The sequence below is a fragment of the Hipposideros armiger genome, unplaced genomic scaffold (genome assembly GCF_001890085.2).
Source record: "Hipposideros armiger isolate ML-2016 unplaced genomic scaffold, ASM189008v1 scaffold_8, whole genome shotgun sequence".
Lineage (NCBI taxonomy): Eukaryota > Metazoa > Chordata > Mammalia > Chiroptera > Hipposideridae > Hipposideros > Hipposideros armiger.
In genome coordinates this window covers 4,224,521-4,246,469 of record NW_017731358.1, presented here as the reverse complement: position 1 = coordinate 4,246,469, position 21,949 = coordinate 4,224,521, and the positions used below count along the sequence as shown (strand labels likewise).

Below are 21,949 nucleotides of genomic sequence, written 5' to 3'. Positions count from 1 at the left end.
CCCCAATTCCCCAGCGCTGTTCCCATCCCCCAATTCAACAAAAATCTAAAAAAAAAAAAAAGGTGAGGGACTAAGCACAGGAAGACAGTACACCTCAATATGGACGCAATAAATGAAAAGAGGAGTAAAAACACCATAAATGGAAGACAAACTTGACCACCTTGAAAATTTTCTTGAAAACAGACAATATATACCAAAAAAAGGGAATCTCTTCCTTTTTTACATATGGTTTCTTATTCCTAGGACCCCAGTTAAGGCATACATTTCAAGTTATTGGCTTAGCTTAGAAACTATTTTTGAGACAATTTCCCTGAAATACCAGAAAATACTAAGATATCAACATAGATTTCAATATCAATAACACTGCTCTGACAAGGTTTTACAATGAGACCTGGAAATATCTATCAAAATGGAAACTACATGGATTCTTAACCCAGCAACCTCACTGCCAGGGATATACAAAATCCTATGGGCTTAGTCATAAAAATTCATCAAAGATATGTATCTATATAGATATATACAGATACAGATATATAGATATAGCTACAGATATAGATACACACCTATACCCACACACATGGAAGTCTGGTTCAACCCTTTAATAGGAAAAGACTGGAAACAACCTAAGCATCCAATGACAGAAGACTTATGAAATTAATTATGATTCAGCCATACAATGAATACACCCAGCTATTAAAGGATTGAGGTAGCTATATGTGCTGGTGAAAAGTTCTCTGAGATACATATAAGTAAAAAAAATCCAGAAGATACACAGACAAATAACATGGGCAATACCTGTATCACACACCTCAACTAGTGTCTGGGCAGAGTAAGCTGAACAGGAAATGAAACAAGGCTCTCAAACAAAAAAGTTGATTTCACCAACCCTATGGTAAAAGAAAAAAGTACAAAGCTACACTAAAAGAAATGATGAAGTAAAGGAAGTACATTTTTTATTGTCCTTGAAGCTTTTTTATATGCACTTACTATCTTTAACTTTCCCTTTTCGACTCCCACATGGTCTCTGTCAAAGCTCTCATGTGCTTCATTGCACATTCAAAACTCTGAACACAACAAAAGGTCCCATGCTCAAAAGTTAACACATGATACATCCCTTCTCTAATTTCAATATTTCCAGGGAGGATCAGATCAGTGTAAAGGAAGAAAACTCATGTAACCAATCCAGTTAAGATGTGAACAGTTAAATGTCTCTTCCTGACAAACCTTCAAAAGCCAACTGCGTTTTGACCCAAATGTCTATACGATTAACGGAAAAATTCAGGAGTTAGGGATATTACACAGAAGAGAGGAAGAAAGAAATAATGATTCCTTTAAATCATACCACTTACATGCGAGACTGCTCTGGAAGAAAAGAAGAAATAAACAATTAACTGCATTCCCAGGAGCTATTGGCCAAAGGACTAGGTGGAGTAATAACAATAAGCCACCCTGAGCTCCTCGTGATGACCCATTATTTTTGTAAGTGAAGGGACCTTGGGCAGCTGACCAAGGGTATAAAAAGGCAGAGCTGTCAAGAGCCATGACATGATGGACAATGAGGTCCTAGGGCTACTAGGTGGGATCGCACTCCTTCTGGAGTTTCAAGTTACCCAGAACAGAGATTGCTAAAAACTAGAACAGCACAGGAGAGAGGAAGAAAGGATGGCACCCACCCACCTTGGGGCCCATTTCTGCTAAATCTCCCTTTAGGAGATGACTTCAAACTCCGCATTCTTTTCCTCCTTCCAAGTTTTGTTCTTCCTCATCTCCATCCTTCTGGGCAGAGAAGCTAGAAGGTATAGCAAGAGGAATGTTGAGTGGGGCCATAATACAACTTCCCACTCCATTCAGTTCCCCCTCTCCCACACACACTCCTACCATCCATTTCCAGTGAAAAATGTTTAGTTCAGCAGTGTAAAAGTAATTCAAATTATAGCCAATTAGGTAACCCCTAGTCATTGAAGCCTAACAGCAATGCTATACTTAAAAAAAGAACATGAATTACCAGCCATCACTTTCTCCTGTCTCCCAGGAGAGACAGCTTACTCTCCTTGTTGTCGCCTTCTAATTTAATGCTTCAAATCAATTGTGCGCAAGCAATTAGAAAGAAAGCTTTACAAATTTGTAAGTTGACATACAGTAGATAAGCTTCGAGTCAGGGTTTTTAATAAGGAATTAAAAAACACATAGGCTTTTAATACAAATTTTAATACATTTGCAACGATCATTACCTAAGCTAAGGGGACTGTTAGGCATGTAGGGGACAGTTAGGCTCGTTTTCAGAGGACAAAGTTAACAGAACTGTAACATATGGACAAGTTGAGCATTACTACTCATTTTTAATCAACTACACAAGGCACTTAAAATGCTGAGTTCTTTTTTATGGGAGTTCTACGCAATTAATGAGAAATGTATCTTTCCACACTTATTAATAGGTTTGAGTCTGTATTATAAAGTTCAGAAATTAGCATAAACTGGAGAGGAAGGACACTAATGTGTGTTGAGGATCTACTGTAATGTGCAGGGCACATTTACATATGTCACGTCACTTCATATTTACAGTAACACTCTAAGATAGTAACAGTATATCCCCATTTATCAGATGAAGAAACTGGGGTTTACCCAAAGTCACATAACTAGGAGGTAAACTGAAATTTCAAAACAGGTTTATCTGGTTTAATGCACTTTTTACGATACCATACTACCTCCTGACTTGAAAAGGCCTTGGGCACACTAAGAACTCACTGAACTCATTCTCTTCTCACCCACCTATTCTAGGGCCACCCTGTCACCATTGCTTGGCTTGGTAAAGCAATCCAACTCTCCTTAGCTGGCTACTCCCATCTTATGGCTACCATGAGAGAGCTTGGTGACACAGAATCCCTTTTCCTCCTTTAGGAGAAATGAACACTTTCTACATTTCCTATTTTTCCACTTACATCTATTACACCTCAGTGAACTGCTCCTCATTCTATTTTTCATGAGTTTACATATACCCTCTTAATCCTTCCATTCTTTCTTCAAACCTTTACCAGTTACTTTAAGAAAATCTCTCTTCCTCTTTCCTGTATATTGCCATTTTCACTTGGAAAAAAAAAAATCCTAAATATGGCCGATCAATGTAGTAGTGCTAAAGATACATGTGTACCCAAGAAAAGGCGGCGGTACGTTTTGAGGTGAAAGCAGATTTGAAGACTTGTGCCACAATTCTCTAAAATTCTTGAAAGCACCTAGTTCCCCCTTCAGAATATACATGAATATTATTCATCTGCCACTTTATCACCTTTGATTACACCTTCATTCGAGCATGAAAGAAATATTTCTCAAAGATACTGCTTTTCTGTTTTATTTATTGAGCTTGGTTGTAATATTATTTTTCATCAACTTTTATTGAACAATGTAGAACTTCAACTATATATTATAAGTCAAAACAAATTATAGTGGGCAAGCTTAAGGACCTAAACATTATTCTTTCCCATAAAAAGAATATTTTCCAACTCAAAATATTCTCCCAATCAACAATACCCCATCTTGTACCAGGACCCATTCAACTTATAAAGAAACTTCACTTCTGAACAGAAGAAAAGCATTCAAAGGATCCTATTCTGAAACTGACAAAAAAGAAAAGCTTGATTTCACAAATTACTCCTAATCCTAAGCATTTTCAGCAAACTCCTTGTTTGGAGGATGCCAGTTACATTAAATTGGATATTAACAGTTCTAACCTATGTAGGAGTGAGCGAGAAATTACAACTGTAATATATCAGCATTAGAAATGCAAATATCAAACAGCCTCAAGATCAACTGGTTAGACAAAGCAAGAGACAAAGAAACCCATGAATTAATATAGATTTAACGATTTGCCATTTGTCATTCATAAGTTTTCTATTCTCTTTCATCCTTCAAAGGTGTAGTTTGATCTAAGCAAAAACTGCTTCATCTCTAAAAACAAAATCTACTTCTTGTCTAGGCGTAATCTACGTTCAGAAACCCCTTTAGACATAACTTTGTATAACTACCATTTTGCACCTATAAAGCATATCTTGTAAACTATATATGTCCTTTGATGATTTTTAAATTGCTACTATTTTAAAACATACTAATAGGAGCATCATTTATAATAAAGGCAACTGAACAAAAAAGGTCCTTCTGATTAGTGCTAGCAATAAAAAAAAGATGTTTGATAAAAAGAATTTACAGACTAAGATCAATCATTTTATGCAATGACAACTAAAGATAAACCTGTGATCCTTTTTTTTTAAACCACAGAAAAGACAAAGTTAACAGGCTTTTCTATAATGCCTGAAGCTCCCCTCAAAAAGGCAGAATCTAAGCGTATTCTACATTTCAAATATTTATCACCGAAGTCTCCTAAAACAATGTAACAGTAAGAAAATAGTGGTATTTAGAAATATTCAAATATCTAATTTATGGCAACTCAAACTGTTAAGAAACAGCTATAACTGATCTTAAAAAGGAGTGGGGGTGGGGTGAATAAAAAAGGTCCAAACAAAACAAAACCCTATATTCTGCTGATGTGGTTGTTTCACCCATAACATTTTATTCCAACAATTCAAACACTAATATTAAAAATACTTATTCTAGGGCCGGCCGAGTGGCTCAGTTGGTTAAGAGCTCGCTCAAGAGTTTGAGCTCTGAGCAACAGCGGTTCGAGTCCAGCCCAAGCTGAGCAGCTGCTGAGCTGCCAACAGGTAGCAGGATGGCTCAGCTTAAAAAAAAAAAAAAATACTTATTCTATGGGGAACTATAAATTTTCTGCAGTCTTGTGTAATAAAAGGAATATCAAAAATACTTCTTAAAACAAACTTCCCTGTATACAATGAACAAACATTAAACACCTAAGTTATTTTTAATATGTAGTGGTATAGTAACCAAGGCTCACTACAGAAGTGTTAACTACTTAATCAACAACCTTTTATTTTTTAAACATTAGATAAATGCTCTTGCTTTAATAACACAAACCCTATTTTGAAGTACAATAGCACTGAAGATGCATTTATCACCTTCAATGCCAAAAACACCTGTCTTATAACCATTTAGTAATAAATCAATAGTCCTAGTATAAATACTGTATACAATGCTGTATACAAGTATACAAATTTAATAAAATTAATTATCTCAAGTCTCTTTAAAAAGTACCAAGGTTATATTTGATACATGTTTCAAAATACAGTATTTACAATAGGACAAGAACCATAAAATGTAATGTGCAATGAAATAGTTTTCGCCTAAAAAGAACTACTTAAACTATATGTCTTTGGGAATAAGATGTTCTGATTATATCTAAACAGTTAGACTTTTTATAATTAGAAGGAACCAGTTACCAGTCATTTAGCTTTATGTGTAGCTAAAAAACTCCTCCCACCAAGGCCCTCCTCTTGCCTTGCAGTCATTAAAAGGTTAGACAAATCATTTCAACCTAATGGCAGTAAAAGCAAATGAGGAATTCTCAAATCAATTTTAACTTTCAATACCTTATTCCATTTTATGATATCAAGACTAGCAGTGTTTAGTCAGAGAGGCATGATGACAAGTCATAAAAATAGAATTCTCTCAGAACTGGAATAAGCACAATTTCCAAAGTATTGTTCCAGGTCAAGAGTTAATGTATCTTGGACAACAAAAATTATGTTTTAATATTAGTCCAAACTAGACGAATGAAATTCTGACATAAGCCCTAATGTGACAGACAGCAAAGTCCCCCTTTTCCCCAAACTTGTTCTCTCCTTTTCATCCAAAAATAAAATATTAAGTGAGACCTAGGTAGGACTCATTTCCCAGCCTCCCTTGGGATATGAGTAGAAATGATGTACATAACTCCCCTAAAATGAAAGGGAAATATTCTTCCCTTTTCCTTCTTCCTATTGACAGACATGATGGTAACCGTCTTGGACCACAAGACAGAAGCCACATATTAAGAAAAGCAAGCAGAACGAGACAAAGAAGTCTACGTCATGTGATGGCTAGAGCCTCCATAAAATCTCGAGACTGTTTACATGGACTTTTCAAATAAATACATTTCTACCTCTGTAAACCTCTGTCACAGTAGCCACGTCTATATTTTAACTAATATTCCTAATATAAACGATTACTGAATTACCTACATAACTGCTTTTTGATATTAGTGTAGGCAAACATAATAATAAAGTACAATGTACAGTAACTGGTATTCATGATAATGAAAAACAAATATTGAAGTTACCTGAGACTAAGGTAAAAATGAAGACTTCAAGGAAAGGAATGCTGTTGAGTTGAAAAAGAAATCATGGTTGAGTGTCTACCTTTCATAGGTTTCAGTGCCCCTCAATACCACCTTATTCACTTATGCCATCCAATTCCTACAAAGAAAAAAACAGACGACAAACAAAACACATTACTTATTGAGGGGAAAAAATCTGTACAAATACAATCTGGAGAAACTGGTATAAATAATGAAGTGATCGCTCTTTGGAAATAGTAAAGCTATGCATGAATGACCACAGCAATGACTTGCTTTTCAGTCTGAAACTGGAGAAACAGAATAGTGGTAAGCAGTAACTGTGATATAACCCTGGCCTTATAAAGAATAATGTGTCTAGATCTGAAGTCTACGGCTTCAGAGACATGGGACGTTGAAAAACACTGAGAGGGTTACAGACCTAAAAGTTTAGAAAAGAGAAAACAAAGACTAAGAAATCACTGAATAATAACACTATTCGTATCTGCTTTGTAAAGTCTACAAAGAAAGAAGAAAACACAATGCCAGGCCTTGCAATAACAAATAGAACTAGAATACTAGTGTATTCACAATAGAAAAGGTTACAGTTGTAAAATCATATTAAATACATAGTTACAGAAACATAATTAGCAAAGTCATCTTTGACAGGAAAAGCTGACAAAAAGATGGGAATAATCATAGGGAGACTGTGTACCATACCCCCCCCACCAAAAATGGAGAACATCAGCTATACACAAGAAGGAAACTTTCTGACAGTGAGTATATCTAAGCACAGTAACAGACTAAAAGAGTTTATGGGAATTCCTATCATAGAGGTCTTTAAAAATATCAGATTCCTATCTATCAAGAATAGTTTATATGTACTCTTTCACAGGAAGCCTGAAGACCAGATGATATATGAAACATCTTATGATTTTATATCAATTTTTACAAGAGTGCAAAGGCAGTAAGAATAGTCTTTCTCACCTAGAACAAATCAGTAATAATTGCATCTTTGAACTTCAGAAAACATAATACAAATTCACCTTTTAAAAACATTTCAACACTGTATCTTTATTTTTAAAAACTTTAAATTGTGATGGAGCTTTTCGCCCCTCAGTACACTTCCATTTCAGAATTTTTCTGGATATTCATGCATGTCTACTTTTGCAGATAACTTCTGGTCCAAAATAAAATTTATTTTCTTTCAATAGGATTGTATCATATATAAACAATAGTGAAATGATAACAGTAACAATAACCTGGGTGGGGGAAGGGGAAAGTCACAATCAGAGTTGCCCCAATTTATTATCTAAAATGCCCAGTTTTTCTGGGCCGGCCGAGTGGCGCGATGGTTAAGAACTGGCTTGGGACGCCAGAGGGCCCCGGTTCGGATCCCACATATGAGGGCCAGTGACACTGCCCTCCACAGCTAAGATGCTGAACAACAGCTCAACCTGGAGCTGGGCTGCCGTGAGTCGCCGGCGACGGCGTAGGCTGCAGCCCCTGTGGCAGTGGGTTGCCATGGGCTACCGTGTGTGGCCAGCAGCCAGCGTGAGCGGCCAGCAGCCGCAGTGAGCGGATATCCAGAAGCCAGCGACTGATCTGCCTCGCCCGGGAAGAGTGCAATGATGGTGCCAACTTGGGCCAGTGAAGCAACGTCCTCCACAACTAGACTGAAGAACAAAAGGACAGCAACTTGTCTGTTCCCCTTCCCCCAATTCCCCAGCACTGTTCCCATCCCCAATTCCCCAATAAAAATCTTTAAAATAAAATAAAATAAAATGCCCAGTTTTCAACAATATATTACAAGATGTATATTTTTAAAAAGGAAAATGGGACGCATATTAATGAAAAATAGCAGTCACTACAAACTGTTTCTGAGTATCCCCAGATGTTGGTTTAAGTAAAGATTTCAAAACATCTATTATAGATATGTTAAAAGAAGTAAAAGAACCCACGTTTTAAATTTTTTAATTATGAAAACACTAAATCAACAAATAGATTCTCAATAAAGTTACAGATATTATATAAAAGAATTCTGTGTAAATTCTAAAGTTGAAGAGTACAGTTACAAAAACAAAAAATTTACTAGAAGGGCTCAGAAGTGGACTCAAGATGGCAGAAGAAAATCAATGCCCTTTAAGACACATCAGTAGAAATTATCCAATCTGAAGGACAAAGAGAAAAAAGGTTGAAGAAAAGTGAAGAGAGCTTCAGAAACCAACTTACCATCATTTCTGGAGAAAGAGAGGAAGAGGCAGGAAAAAAAATTTTTTTAATAAACTACGAGCCCAAAAGTACCAAATTTGATCTTTTTTAAAGAAATCAAATCTACAGGTCTTAGAAGTTCAATGAATTTCAAATAGGATTAATACAAAGAGAACCATACCTAGACACATCATAGTCAAACTGTTGACAGCAAACACAGAGAAAAATCTTATAAGCATGAAGAGAAAAATTACTAAGTATGTGCAGGGAACCATCAACACGATTAAGAGCTGACTTTTGATCAGAAACAACAGAAGCCAGAAGACAGTGTAATTACATATTGAAAGTGCTGGGGGTGGGGGAAGCTGTCAACCAAGAAGATAGCAAAATTATCCATCAAAAATGAAGGCACAATATGGTCTCAGATAAATCAAGGCTGACAGAATTTTTTGTTAGCAGACCTGACAAACAAGAATTACTAAAGGAAGTCCATAAGCAGAAAGGAAAAGACACCAGACTCAAATACACAGGAAGAAAAGAAAACACCAGAAACAGTGAATGTGTTGGTTAAAGAGTATAAATACACGGGCCGGCCGAATGGCTCAGTTGGTTAAGAGCTCGCTCAAGAGTGCGAGCTCTGAGCAACAGCAGTTCAATTCCCGGCCTGAGCTGAGCTGCTAACAAGTGGCGGGATGGCTCAGCTAAAAAGCAAACAAAATAAACACACAATAAAACAGTATAAATACACTCACACACCAAACACAATGTTTCGATCAATGACGGACAACATATACGATAATGGTCCCATAAGATTATATGGAACTGAAAAACTGCATAGTGAGATTGTAGCTATCATTAATGTAGCACAAAGTATTATAATTGCCTACAACATTAAGTATAGGAACGTGCTGTACAAGTCTACAGCCTAAGAGCAATAAGCTATACCATAAAGCCTAGGTGTGTAGTAGGCTATGCCGTCTAGGTTTGTGTAAGTGCACTCTGATGTTAGCACAACAATGAAATTGCATAATGGCACATCTATAAAAGTATCCCAATCATTAAACAACGCATGACTGTATATTTTTCTCATTTCTTCTCTTAATACCTTTAAAAGACAAAAATGTACAAAGCAATGATTATAACATTGTATTGCTGGATTTATAGCATATATAAGTGCAATATATATATATAACAATAGTGACACAACAGAGGAGGGAGAAAATGGAGCTATTATTAGAGCAAAGTTTCTATATTTTACTGATACTGAGTTAGTGTTAATGTCAAGCAGACTGATAAAATGCATATTGTAAACCCTACAGCAACCACAAAGAAACTATCTTCCATTACATTTAGTTAAAAAAAAAAAATCAATGGAGTCATTACTATGGCACACTAAAAAATATTTAACACAAAAGGAGGTAGTAAAGGAGGCACAGAGGAATACAAACCCTAAGAGACATAAAAGACAAATGGCAAATATAAATCCAACCATGTCTATCATTAAATGTGAATGGTCTAAACAGACCAAAGAAAAGGCAGACTCTGTCAGACTGGACAATAAAACAACTATATGCTGTCAACAAGAGACATTTTACATTCAAGACTGAAAGTAAAAAGATGGGAAAAAAAGATACACTATGAAAACAGTAACCATAAGAGAGCTGGAATAGTTATATTAATATTAGACAAAACAGACTTTAAGACACATATTACTGGAGACAAAGAAAGATATTTCATAATGGTAAAGAGTCAATAAATCAGGAAGGTATTATAACAATTATAAATGTATATGCACCTAAAAACAAAGCCCCAAAATTATGAAGCAGTAACATTATTGAAAAAATAGAAAATTAGACAATAACAGTGGAAGATTTCAACACCTGACTCCAAATAATTGATACAGTAACTACACAGAAAATTAGCAAAGATACAGAAAACTTGAAACACACTATCAATCACCTAGGCTTAACTGACATATATAGAAAACTCAAACAACAGTATACATTTGTTTTCAGGAACACATGGAATATTCTCCAAGACAGACCAAATGCTAGGCCATAAGACAAGTCTCATATATTTAAAAGAATTGAAGTCATACAAAGTGTGCTTTCCAAACCTAACAGAATTAAATTAGAAACTGGAAAATCCTCAAGTGTTTGGAAATTAAACTTCACACACTTCTAAACAACATATGGGTCAAAGAATAAATTAAAAGAGAAATTAGAGAATATTTGTAACTGAATGAAAATGCAAACAAACATACCAAAATTTATGGGATGCAGCTAAAGCAGTTATTAGAAGGAAATTTGTAACTTTAAGTATAGATTTTTAAAAAGAGCCTCAAATCAATAATATAAGCCCCCATCTTAATAAAACAGAAAAAAAGCCAACTAAACCCTAAAGTGAGCAGATGAAAGGGAATAATAAAAGAGCAGACATTAATGAAATACAAAATAGAGAACTAAGAGAAAAACTTTCTTTTTTTAATAAAAAAACTCTTAGGTAGACTGACCAAGATCAAAGAGGAAAAAAACACAAATTACCAAAATCAGGAATGAAGGAGGGGACATTACCACTGATCTCCCAAAATTGAAGTATTCTAAGGACCTGAAATTAATACAGTTATATGTTAATTATATCTCCATAAAAAAATTTTCGGAAAGAATTATATAAGGGAAGTAATATTATAAATAAATTTATGCCAACAAATTAGACAATTTGTATGAAATGGACAAATTACTAATCAAGACCCATACTATCAAGATTAGGATGAGGCAGCCGGTTAGCTCAGATGGTTAGAGCGCAGGCTCATAGCACCAAGGCTGCTGGTTCTATTCCCACATGGGCCAAGGAACTCAGCCCTCCACAACTAGGCTGAAAGATATGGCTTGACTTGGAGCTGATGGGTCCTGGAAAAACACACTGTTCCCCAATAAAATTTCTTTAAAAAGGAAAAAAAAAAAAGACTAGAGAGGAAATAGAAAAATCTGAACATGACAAATAAACAATTTAAAAATCTTGCCACACAAAAATAAATAAATGAAGACAGGCTCAAATGGATTCACTGGTGTATTCCATCAAATACATAAGGAAGAAATAGCACATAAACTCCTTCACAAAACACAGGAAGAGGGTACAGTCTGCAACTTAAACAATGAAGCCAGAGTTACCTTGATACCAAAGTCACACAAAGACATCACATGAAAACAACACACCAATGTCTCTAATAAACACAGATACTAAAATCTCTCAAAGTATCAGCAAATTGAATCCAACAACATATAAAAAGGCCTATACATGAAGACCAAGTAGGATTTGCCCCATGAATGTAAAGTTGGTTTAACATCTGAAAAATCAATTAATGTAATATACCATATAAAGAGAATAAAGGACAAAAACTACATGGTTATCCCAATAGACACAGAAAAAAAGCATCTGACAAAACTCAATACCCATTCATGATAAAAACTCACCAAACTAAGACTAGATAGAAGAGAACTTCCTCTACTCGATAAAAGGCATCTACAAAACACTCACAACTAACACCATATTTAATGTTTTCCTCCTAAAAGTCAGGATGTCTGTTTTAACCATTTCTATTCAACACTGAAGTAGTAGCTAGTCAAGTAAAGCAGGCAAAAACAAATGAAGCAACTAAAGGCATCCAGATTAGAAAGGAAGAAATAAAACTCTAGTGATCCTGTATGTAGAAATTTCCCAATGAACCCACAAAAAAGCTGTAAGAATAAATGAGTTCAGCAAGGTCACAAGATATTAGATCAATAAACAGAAATCAATTGTATTTCTATAGTGAAATGACAGCTTTATAGCATATCTTCCTAACAAAAATTTGAATCGATTCAAATTTTCTTTCTTATCCCTCAGTAGAGCTTCAAAATTTTTTTCAAGGAGATTGTGCTGAGGCATGTTATCTTTTTACTTGTTATTGTAAATATATACCCTTTCTTCTATTATTAGTCTTGATGTTTATTTGTATAAAAAATTATTTATATATATTAACTTTATAAGCAGTTCCTCTGCCGAACTCTAATACTATCAATACAAAAACAGGCAGGCAGGTGAATTGAATGGAATTATTTCAGAAACAGCCCCCGGCTCTAACATGAAATTTTAGTAATATGATAAATGTGGCATTTCAAATATGTAAAAAATAAATACATCATTCAATAATTGGAATGGGGACAACTGGTTAGCCATCTGGAAAAAAGTAAAGCTGGATGGATCTCTACATCCATTGCTTATACTAAATATATTTCCATATAAATCAAAATTTTAAACACTTTAAACCACAAAAATAGAAACCCTACATAACTTTTATTCAAGTACAATATTCCCTGAATCTAAAACTACCAATCTTAAGATACACAACTCTTTTATATGTCACTTAAAAAGAAAATAATAATGTCAAACTATGACAAACCAGCGAATCATGTCATTTAGAAATGTTATAATGTGGAGGGAACTGTCAGTCCTACAATCAATAATGAAGACCTTTAAACCTTACACAGAAACCTTCCCACCCCCAGCCATGAGGTAAAAGCTAAATTGAAGCAGAAAAAATTAAAACTCCCATAAAGCAAAAACAAAAACAAAATCAAAATATAAGCAAAAACTCAGTGAAAATAACTTGCCTAAAAAATGATAGGAGACTCAACATACAACCAAAAAAATCACTGAAAATATACATATGGCCAATAATAATGTGAAAAAATGCTCAAACTCACTCATAATGAAATTTTGAAAAGCAATGCCGGACAACAAAAAACTAACAAATATTAAAAAGCTTGACCTAGCTAGTGTTGTCAAAGGAATAGAGATTCACATTTTCCTAGACCACTGATATTGGGGCAATCTTTTTAGTCAGGCAATTCATCCACCAAATTACTAAACATACACACTCTTTGGCCCAATAATTTTTCCCTTAGAAATTCATACTGCAAATGTATTTTAAAATATGTACAAAGACGTACCCAAGAATATTTACCATATTACCATTTCAGCAAAAACATAAAAACCTAAATAACGATAAAAGAGTGCCTGGTTCAAATAATTATGGTACATCCAAATATTGGAATATTAACACTGAATGAAGTAAGAAGGAATGATATGCAAAGATATATTAGCCAACAACAAAAAAGACATGTTGCTGAACAATATGTATGGTATGACCTCATTTATACAATGAATATGTAAATACAGGCATAGATGTAAATGCTTGCATATGCATAGCAAATGTCTGGAAGGATACACACACGCACGTGTGTTAACAGTGAATGGGAATAAGGAAAGCCGCCTTTTTTTTTTTTTTTTACCTCATAACATTCTCTACTGCTTAAGAGTGTACTCCTCTTATAATAAGCCTTGGTAAAGAGTGAGAAATGTTGAACATGACAATTACCAGAAGATGTGAAAAAGAAGAAAATCTGAAAATACAGTAACTAAACTGCTAATCTTTTCACATCCTTGTTTTAAAAGAATTCTCAAATAACATTTATGAGAAACTTTACAATTTTTATGACCATTAATAATCGACATGAGAATGTGTGTCACAGATGATGTAAATACCCTGAAAACTGTTACATATTTTTCTTTCACTTTGAAAGATAAAAGCACAGATCCAATACATGCACGTCAACTCAAGCTAACAAGAAAGAAGGATCACCTCTTTTCCTAAAATAAGGGAACAAGACAAGTAATCTAGTTAAGTGAGAGAAGATAATGGTCTTCACCCTATAAAACTAATAACATTAATTCATTTCAATGTACCGATGTTTATATCTATATACAGCAATATCATGCTATGTATGTGTAATATTCATGCTAGATATAGTGGGTACAAAAGGAAAAGGGATTGTCCAGTAAATGCAGTTGTTATATATGTGTTCATGGGCAGGTACATGGGCATCTAACACAGGTAAAAAAAAATTAAAATTGAGTAAAACAGTGTTGGATTACCTCTATAAAGTATGTCAGGCAAATGCCCATCCCGCCAGATCACTTGGCTGAATTTCCAAGCTGCTGATTCCTCTCTCTATCCTACAAAAGTACAAAAAAATACAGGTTATCCACCAAACGAATAAGGATTAGACATATTCTTAAAGTCGGGTGAAACAGTTATATTTAAATGTGCTAAATCTAACAAAATGATTTCCATCATAGATGTTGCTGGATTAAATCAAATTAGTAGCAACTAACACTTCATGACCTATCTATCAGTGCTGAATGATATCACCAGGATAAGAAAAAATGACCTGAACACTAATTGGACTTTTTCAAATTTAACTTCTAATTGAGAATAAAGATTTCTTTAAAATCAGGGCAATAATCTAGAATTTTCTTAAACAACTTAAAATAGGAAACACACTAAATCTTATGTTGCTATTCTCCATTACTCAAATAGTACCATTTATTTCTTGACAAAATCCCACATTAACATTTCACTCAGCTCAAACGTCTAAATATATTAATATAGTTTCTGAAAATACAAAAATATTAAATATTTAAAAATTTCAAAGCAAAGGTATTTAATAATGCTACAATGGTCCATAGATATGTTTTAAATGTCATGCTATAATAAGCTTTTAGCCAAGATTGATACAGAAAATTAACACCCTATGTTAACACTGCATTGATATTGGCCGCAATTTTCTTTATGTAACTGAGTATTTTTTCCTGGAATATGAAATGGAGATAATGAAGATTAAAAGCTGAAATTTCATTAGAAACAAAGAATAGGCCAAATACATTTTTTTATTCAGAAATAATAAAGCATTTTACATAACAGTCCTGACACATTTTTAGGGCTCAAGAAATATCTGGCAAATAAAGCTACAAAAGCAGAAGAATTAAGGAAACTTTAAATCTGTAGAAAATAACTAAGTATATTAATTCAAAGTTGTGTTTATATAATTTTATCAAGGGATTACAAACACTACAGTCTTCTGATAATTCAGCACTTTCTAGTCCTAAGCTGGTCAGTAGCTTTGTTGCTACACTAGTTACTAGTTAGAAACAAACAAAAAAATCTGTTTTAAAATAATTTATTTCTACTAAGTTCTTAATTGCCTGCCTCTAAGTTTTGTTCCCAGACATTCAAAAGAGCATATATGCCATACTTCTCAATTATGTAAAACTACTTTTAAATACATATGTTTTATAGTGACAATATCAAAAAGATAATAAAAGCCATAAAGTTTACTAAAGTCATGTGCCACTAACAACAGGGATATGTTCTGAGCAGTGTGTTGTTAGGCAATTTCATTATGCAAACATCAGAGTGACTTACACAAACCTAGACGGCACAGCCTACTACATACCCAGACTAGACAGTGTGTATATACTATAGCCTACTGCTGTGGAGGGGAGGAAAAATAATTTCCCCTCTACCCTTCTGGGTTCTTGACTGACACATCACTGTAATAAAAGATAGATTATAATAACAGGAGAAACAGAAACAAAAGTTTAATAACATGTATACCTCCCGTATACATGGGAGACCCAGGAAAGCTGGGTAACTCGCCAAAATGGCTGAAGCCACCACCTTAAATACCATCTTTACTGAAGACAAAAGAAGACATGGCTGGGGGAAGTCAGTTATGGAAGTTTACCAGGGAAAGCACAGTAATCAAGGGAATTAATAAGAGTTTCTAGAGATAAAGATCACCCACCCTCCCTTACAAATGTAAACTTCTTTTACAGTTACTTCTACTTGGTTTTCAGAGCTTCTCCCAAGTCTGCAATTTCTTAAAATTAACCAGCCTAAAATAATTCTTATGCCAAATAGACATATTTTGGGGTGATAAATTGTTCCCCTACAGCTCCTAAGCTACAAGCTTGCACACATGGTACTGTACTGAATACTGGGGACAACTGTAACACAATGGTAAGTATTGGTGTCATGTGTTACCCTAGGACATTAGGACTGTTAGGACCTTTGGGCACCACTGGGCCATAGGAATTTTTCAGCTCCGTTATAACTTTATGGTAATAAGGTTGTAAATGTGATCTCCATCATTGCAGCAGTACATGACTATACTGTGACAGACATTATCAAATACAGGCAAAGTAAAGCAAAACTATCTGCATTACACTGCTATTCACTATTATATGTTCTGTGCTGTATTCAACTTTTAGAATTTCTAACATAGCTACAGGAATAAAGTAGACCAGAAAAAGCATGGCAAAGTCTACATACGGGAAATAAAATTGTCTTCAAATTATACATTTTAGTATTATGTATCTTTTAAAAAGTTGATTGGATATATCTAGTCCACAACCGTGACATTGTTACATATGTCATCACATAATACGGCAGTATTTACAGACTGGACAAATGTTTTTGAAATGTTAATATTCTGTTTAAAACGCTTTTCACGAAAAGCCTCCTCACTTTCTTGCATCACTTTTTAGGCTTAAATTAAGGCTATTATACATCAAACAACACAACTAGACACATTAAGAGAAGGAAACAAAAAATAGTGAAGCAACAATAAAAAATATATATGCCTCTCTCCACACGTATACACCCCACAAACGCACAAAATCATATAACCTCAAAGTCTAAATCTATTGGTTTGCCGGAAAAGTCATGACGTATTTTTTCTGTTTTTCATTGCAAAAATGCGCATGACTTTTCCGACAACCCAATATAAACAGAAATTTTGGAATATCTTTCCCATCACCACCTTTCCTGCACCATGGAAACCCACAATTTCCCCTAACTCACCTGCCACCAGGTCTCCATTGCTGGAACCCTAATTCATTTAACATCATCTACCAATTTCATTTCTCCTTCCAAGTTTCTATCCCTTATAATGGTCTATAAGGCCCTCCACAATCTATTGTGCTATGACCACCACCACCACCCTGCCATCTTTCAGACCTCATCTTCTGCACTCTCCCCCTTGCTCAGTCCACTCATGCCTCGCCGACCAGACCTCCTTGTCTTCCTAGATCTTCCAGTATACTACCACCTTAGGACCTACTGCACTGGCTATTCCCAGGCCTGGAACACTTGTCTCCCAGGTACTCAGAACTAAAAATCCCTTACCAGAAATAAAAATAAAAATCCCCTACCTACTTCAAGTCTTTGCTCAAGCATCACCTTGTTAATGAGGCTTTTTCCTGTCGTGACGAAATTGTAACCTGTCCCCACATATACTCACCCAATCCCCCTTTTATCCGTTATACACTTTGCATAGTACTTACCACCTCTTAACATATTATATAACCTACTTGTTCATTATAGTTTTACTGTCCCTAACTATAACATAAGCGCCACAAGGGCAGGCATTTTTGGTTTACTCACCGATATATCTCAAGTGCCTAAAACAGTGCCATACAACTCTATCTCTCAATTACAGAATCACTAAGGCATCTAGAGAAGTCACATTAACCTAACGAAACCGCAGAACCTGGTATCAAAACCAGCCTAGTGGGTTTGGCAACATTACCCTTCAACTTGGAAATTTCTCTAAAAAGGTTTGAAGGTCTTAACAATAAAGAAATTCAACCTACTGAAGAGTCTACTGTAAACATTATTAAACAGGTATCAAACAGAAACGATAATTCTTAGCAATGTAAAGAACGGTTTAATGATACCTAACAATTTCCAGTCTTTGTTTTTAAAAAATGCTAATAAAGAATTTCACAAGTACTGTGAGAAACCTACAAAAATTGCATGCACTAGACAATAAGTAAGAAGAGCATCTTTAAGTTTTTTTCAAATATTTCACATGCTTCGTGTTTTGGTTCTAGGACAACTTCTACCTCATAGGGTATTTTGAGAGTATACTTTTATGTTGTCTGCAGTCTACCAACTTATGTTTCAACTGTCATCTCTGCCTAGTAAAATAAGATGGGAAAACATGAGGTTTTTATGAATTAATCTATCAAAATCCAGATAAGAAATGTGTTGGTAAAAGAATCCCCCATAAAAACTGTTAGGAATATGAAATTCTAAAGCAATAAATAAAATATAAAAAGAATCTAATCAAAACTTAACTGTTTATAATTTTTTCATTATACCACATACCTCAATGTTACTTCTTAATGTGACCATTCTAGAAATGCCATTCATTGATAAAGAACATAGTTCTTTGGTTAATTATCATTTTTTAAGCCTCATTCTTTAAAGTTTCATTGAAATATGTATGCTTACAAATTTTTAACTTTCTATGCTCCCATAAGCACTGCCAAATAAACAGGTTACCTCTGCCCATTAAATGCAATAAAAAAAACCCCGAAACAATGAAAGAATAAATAATAGCACACATGGCGTAAGAATCTGAAACAAAAAATGTTTTAATATCTTTTAAAAGTCTTGGCATCTTTTAACTAGATCATTATTTTAACATAATTAGTCAAATTCTACTTTTACATTAATTCCTACTTTGTAATTTTTTTTTTAATTGGGGAATTGGGGGGATGGGAACAGCGCTGGGGAATTGGGGGAAGGGGAACAGACAAGTTGCTGTCCCTCTGTTCTTCAATCTAGTTGTAGAGGACGTTGCTTCACTGGCCCAAGTTGGCTCTTGCCGGGCAAGGCAGATCAGTCGCCGGCTTCTGGACGGCAGTTCACTGCGGCTGCTGGCCGCTCACACTGGCTGCTGGCTTACACACGGTAGCCCATGGCAACCCACTGCAACAGGGGCTGCAGCCTATGCCATCGCCAGCGACCCACGGCAGCCCAGCTCCAGGTTGAGCTGTTGTTCAGCATCTTAGCTGTAGAGGGCAGTGTCACTGGCCCTCATATGTGGGATCCGAACCGGGCCCTCTGGCATCCCAAGCCAGTTCTTAACCATTGCGCCACTCGGCCGGCCCCTTACTTTGTAATTTAATGATACTTTCTGAATGAAGTTTTTTCTTTTTCTTTTTTTTTTAAAGATTTTATTGGGGAATTGGGAGAGGAGGGGAACAGTGTTGGGGAATCAGGGAAGGGGAGCAGACAAGTTGCTGATCTTTGGTTCTTCAGTTTAGTTGTGGAGGACGTCCCCTCACTGGCCCATGTTGGTATTATCACTGCGCTCTTCCGGGTGAGGTAGATCAGTCGCTGGCCTCTGGACGGCCACTTAAAGCGGCTCTTGGCAGCTCACACCGGCTGCTGGCCGTTCACACTGGCTGCTGGCCACACATGGTAGCTTATGGCAGCCCACTGCAGTAGGGGCTGCAGCCTACGCCATTGCTGGCGACTCAAGGCATCCCAGCTCCAGGTTGAGCTGTTGTTCACCATCTTAGCTGTAGAGGGCAGTGTCACTGGCCCTCATGTGGGATCCGAAATGGGGCCCTGCTGCACAGAGCTGGCGTCCGAAGCCAGCTCTTAATCAACGCGCCACTCGGACAGCCCTGAAGTTTTTTCTTAAAGTAAAGAAAAATAGCTCGGGTAGGCCGAGTGGCTCAGTTGGTTAAGAGTTGGTTTAAGAGTGCGAGCGCTGAGCAACAGGGCCGCTGGTTTGATTCCCACGTGGGCCAGTGACGCTGCACCTGAGAAGGCTGTCGCTGAGCTGCCAACAGGTGTCAAGATGGCTCAGCTGGTGAGAAGATGTGCTCCTAACAACAAGACTGCCTGTTCGATGGTGGGCTATGCCCACCTGCAACTAAGACTAAACTTGGCACCTTGAGCTGAGTTGCTGCCCAGATGGCTCAATGGATAGAGCGTGCACTCTTAACAACAAGGTTGCTGGTTCAACTCCTGCATGCAATAATGGCTACACCCACCTGGAACTAAGACTGAACTCAGCACCTTGAGCTTCAAGGCCACAAGCTGCCAACAGCAAGCCAGATGGCGACTGGCGCACTCCACAACAAAGACTGAAGAACAACAACTTGGCTGGCCCCTTTCCCCAATTCCCCAACACTGTTCCCCTCCCCCAATTCAATCTTAAAAAAAAAAAACGAAAAAGAAAAAAAGCTTATTCTATGAATATGGTTAGCATTTCGATACAGTAACAAAGCAAAGACATATATGTTCTTTTAAGAACTTTATCTGCATGAACTAATGGTATATTTTTCATGACCAGATCTATCCCAAGGAGAAATGACAGCCCAACAAATTCAAACCAACCACCCTAGAAATTACCCTACCCAAGTCTTTCTAGAACCATTTTCCATTTTTACTCTCACCAAAAATCAAGCCAAAATCTTATAAACTTTGCAATTAATGTAATTAATCTATTTAGTTGAGAAAAAAAATCCTACAGAGGTAATCAAATTCTTAAAAGTTAGTTGACCAAAATTAGTAAAATAAAGCCAACTGAAATTTTCACCTGCTTTTGACCTTTTCAAATCACCTAACCAGTATACATTCCTCAAACAAGAAACCAACTGTCCACCCACATTAGAAAACACAATAGTAAGCAATTTCATAAATTCCTTAGAGATAGACCACTAAAGAGATAATAGAACTGACCTTTAAATCTAAATCACCTGTTGAGGGGAGACACCTCCCCAAAACAAACCTATCACAGTGGGGATGTAACAATATAATCCTTCCCAAAATTTACTAATAGAAATTAGTTTTAAAAATTAGTAAGCCACTAAACTCAAAGAAAACTGCTTTATTTTGTACGTGAATTTTCACTGAATACACATTTTGTAAATAATCATAAAATATTTTGCACTATGATGATCAAGGTGACTCAGGCAAATTTTCAAATGATCTTCTCAAAGATGATACAAGCAAAGTCTGTTGAAGTACTTCATAGTTTACAAAATGCCTTCACATGTCACATTTCATTTGACCCTTACAACTATCTGGACAGGTATTATTCTTTGTCTCTGTTTTATAGATGATGTAACTGTGATTCAATAGGTTAAGTACCCAAGGTTACTCAATACCTAAATGTCAAGTCAAAGACTTCAACCAGATCCTCTGCCTCCTAGTAAATGTCTATTCTAACACAGCACCACAGGTCATTCCCAAGTTAAAATATATTTAATGTTACTCTTAGCAATGTTCTGGGAGTCAAAATAAAAATCTTTGAAGTCTAATATAATGAACACAAAATTTGAAATTAAAATGCTATCTATAATAGCATTTTAATAGTTTACTTACCGTGTAAACAAAGAAAATTCAATTCATCTGATTTTTATGACACAAAAATTATTCTACTATAATAAGGGAGCCCTACAAAAGATTACAGGAATACCCACTTTAAATTAAAGCTTATTTAATTTGATTTGTTAAAGTGTCAAATCTTTGTGAACAAGAACATGTCAAAATATTATTAAAAGTCAAAGAGAAAACTGTAATTATTACTTCTGATATGAAATATAATTACGTACTTTTAAAAACTTGTATATGATTCAGAAAAAGTCGGTTCCATCTTTTGACAATTTTCACCTTATTCAATACCAAAGTCAATCATTTTTTTCTCCTCTTTCTAGAACACAAGTCCAGAATTACACTAAGCACTAGACCAGTGGGTCTCAACCTTCCTAATGCTGCGACCCCTTAATACAGTTCCTCATGTTGTGGTGACCCCCAACCATAAAATTATTTTC

General features: G+C 35.6%; 1 protein-coding gene across 7 annotated transcripts in view; it reads right to left on the bottom strand.

The window, feature by feature from the left end:
• Positions 1–21,949, bottom strand: part of ZNF148 (zinc finger protein 148) — a 117,564-nt gene that overhangs the window by 66,158 nt on the left and 29,457 nt on the right. For 5 of the 7 annotated variants that reach the window (XM_019652169.1, XM_019652175.1, XM_019652180.1 and 2 more), the window contains exons 2-3: positions 14,405–14,485; positions 6,224–6,359 (exon numbers count right to left, since the gene is read on the bottom strand). The gene's annotated coding sequence lies outside the window, so the exon portion shown is untranslated. Of the gene's footprint in view, positions 1–1,677; positions 1,790–6,223; positions 6,360–14,404; positions 14,486–21,949 lie in introns of all 7 variants that reach the window. The other 2 variants (XM_019652203.1, XM_019652212.1) reach the window with 2 other exon arrangements.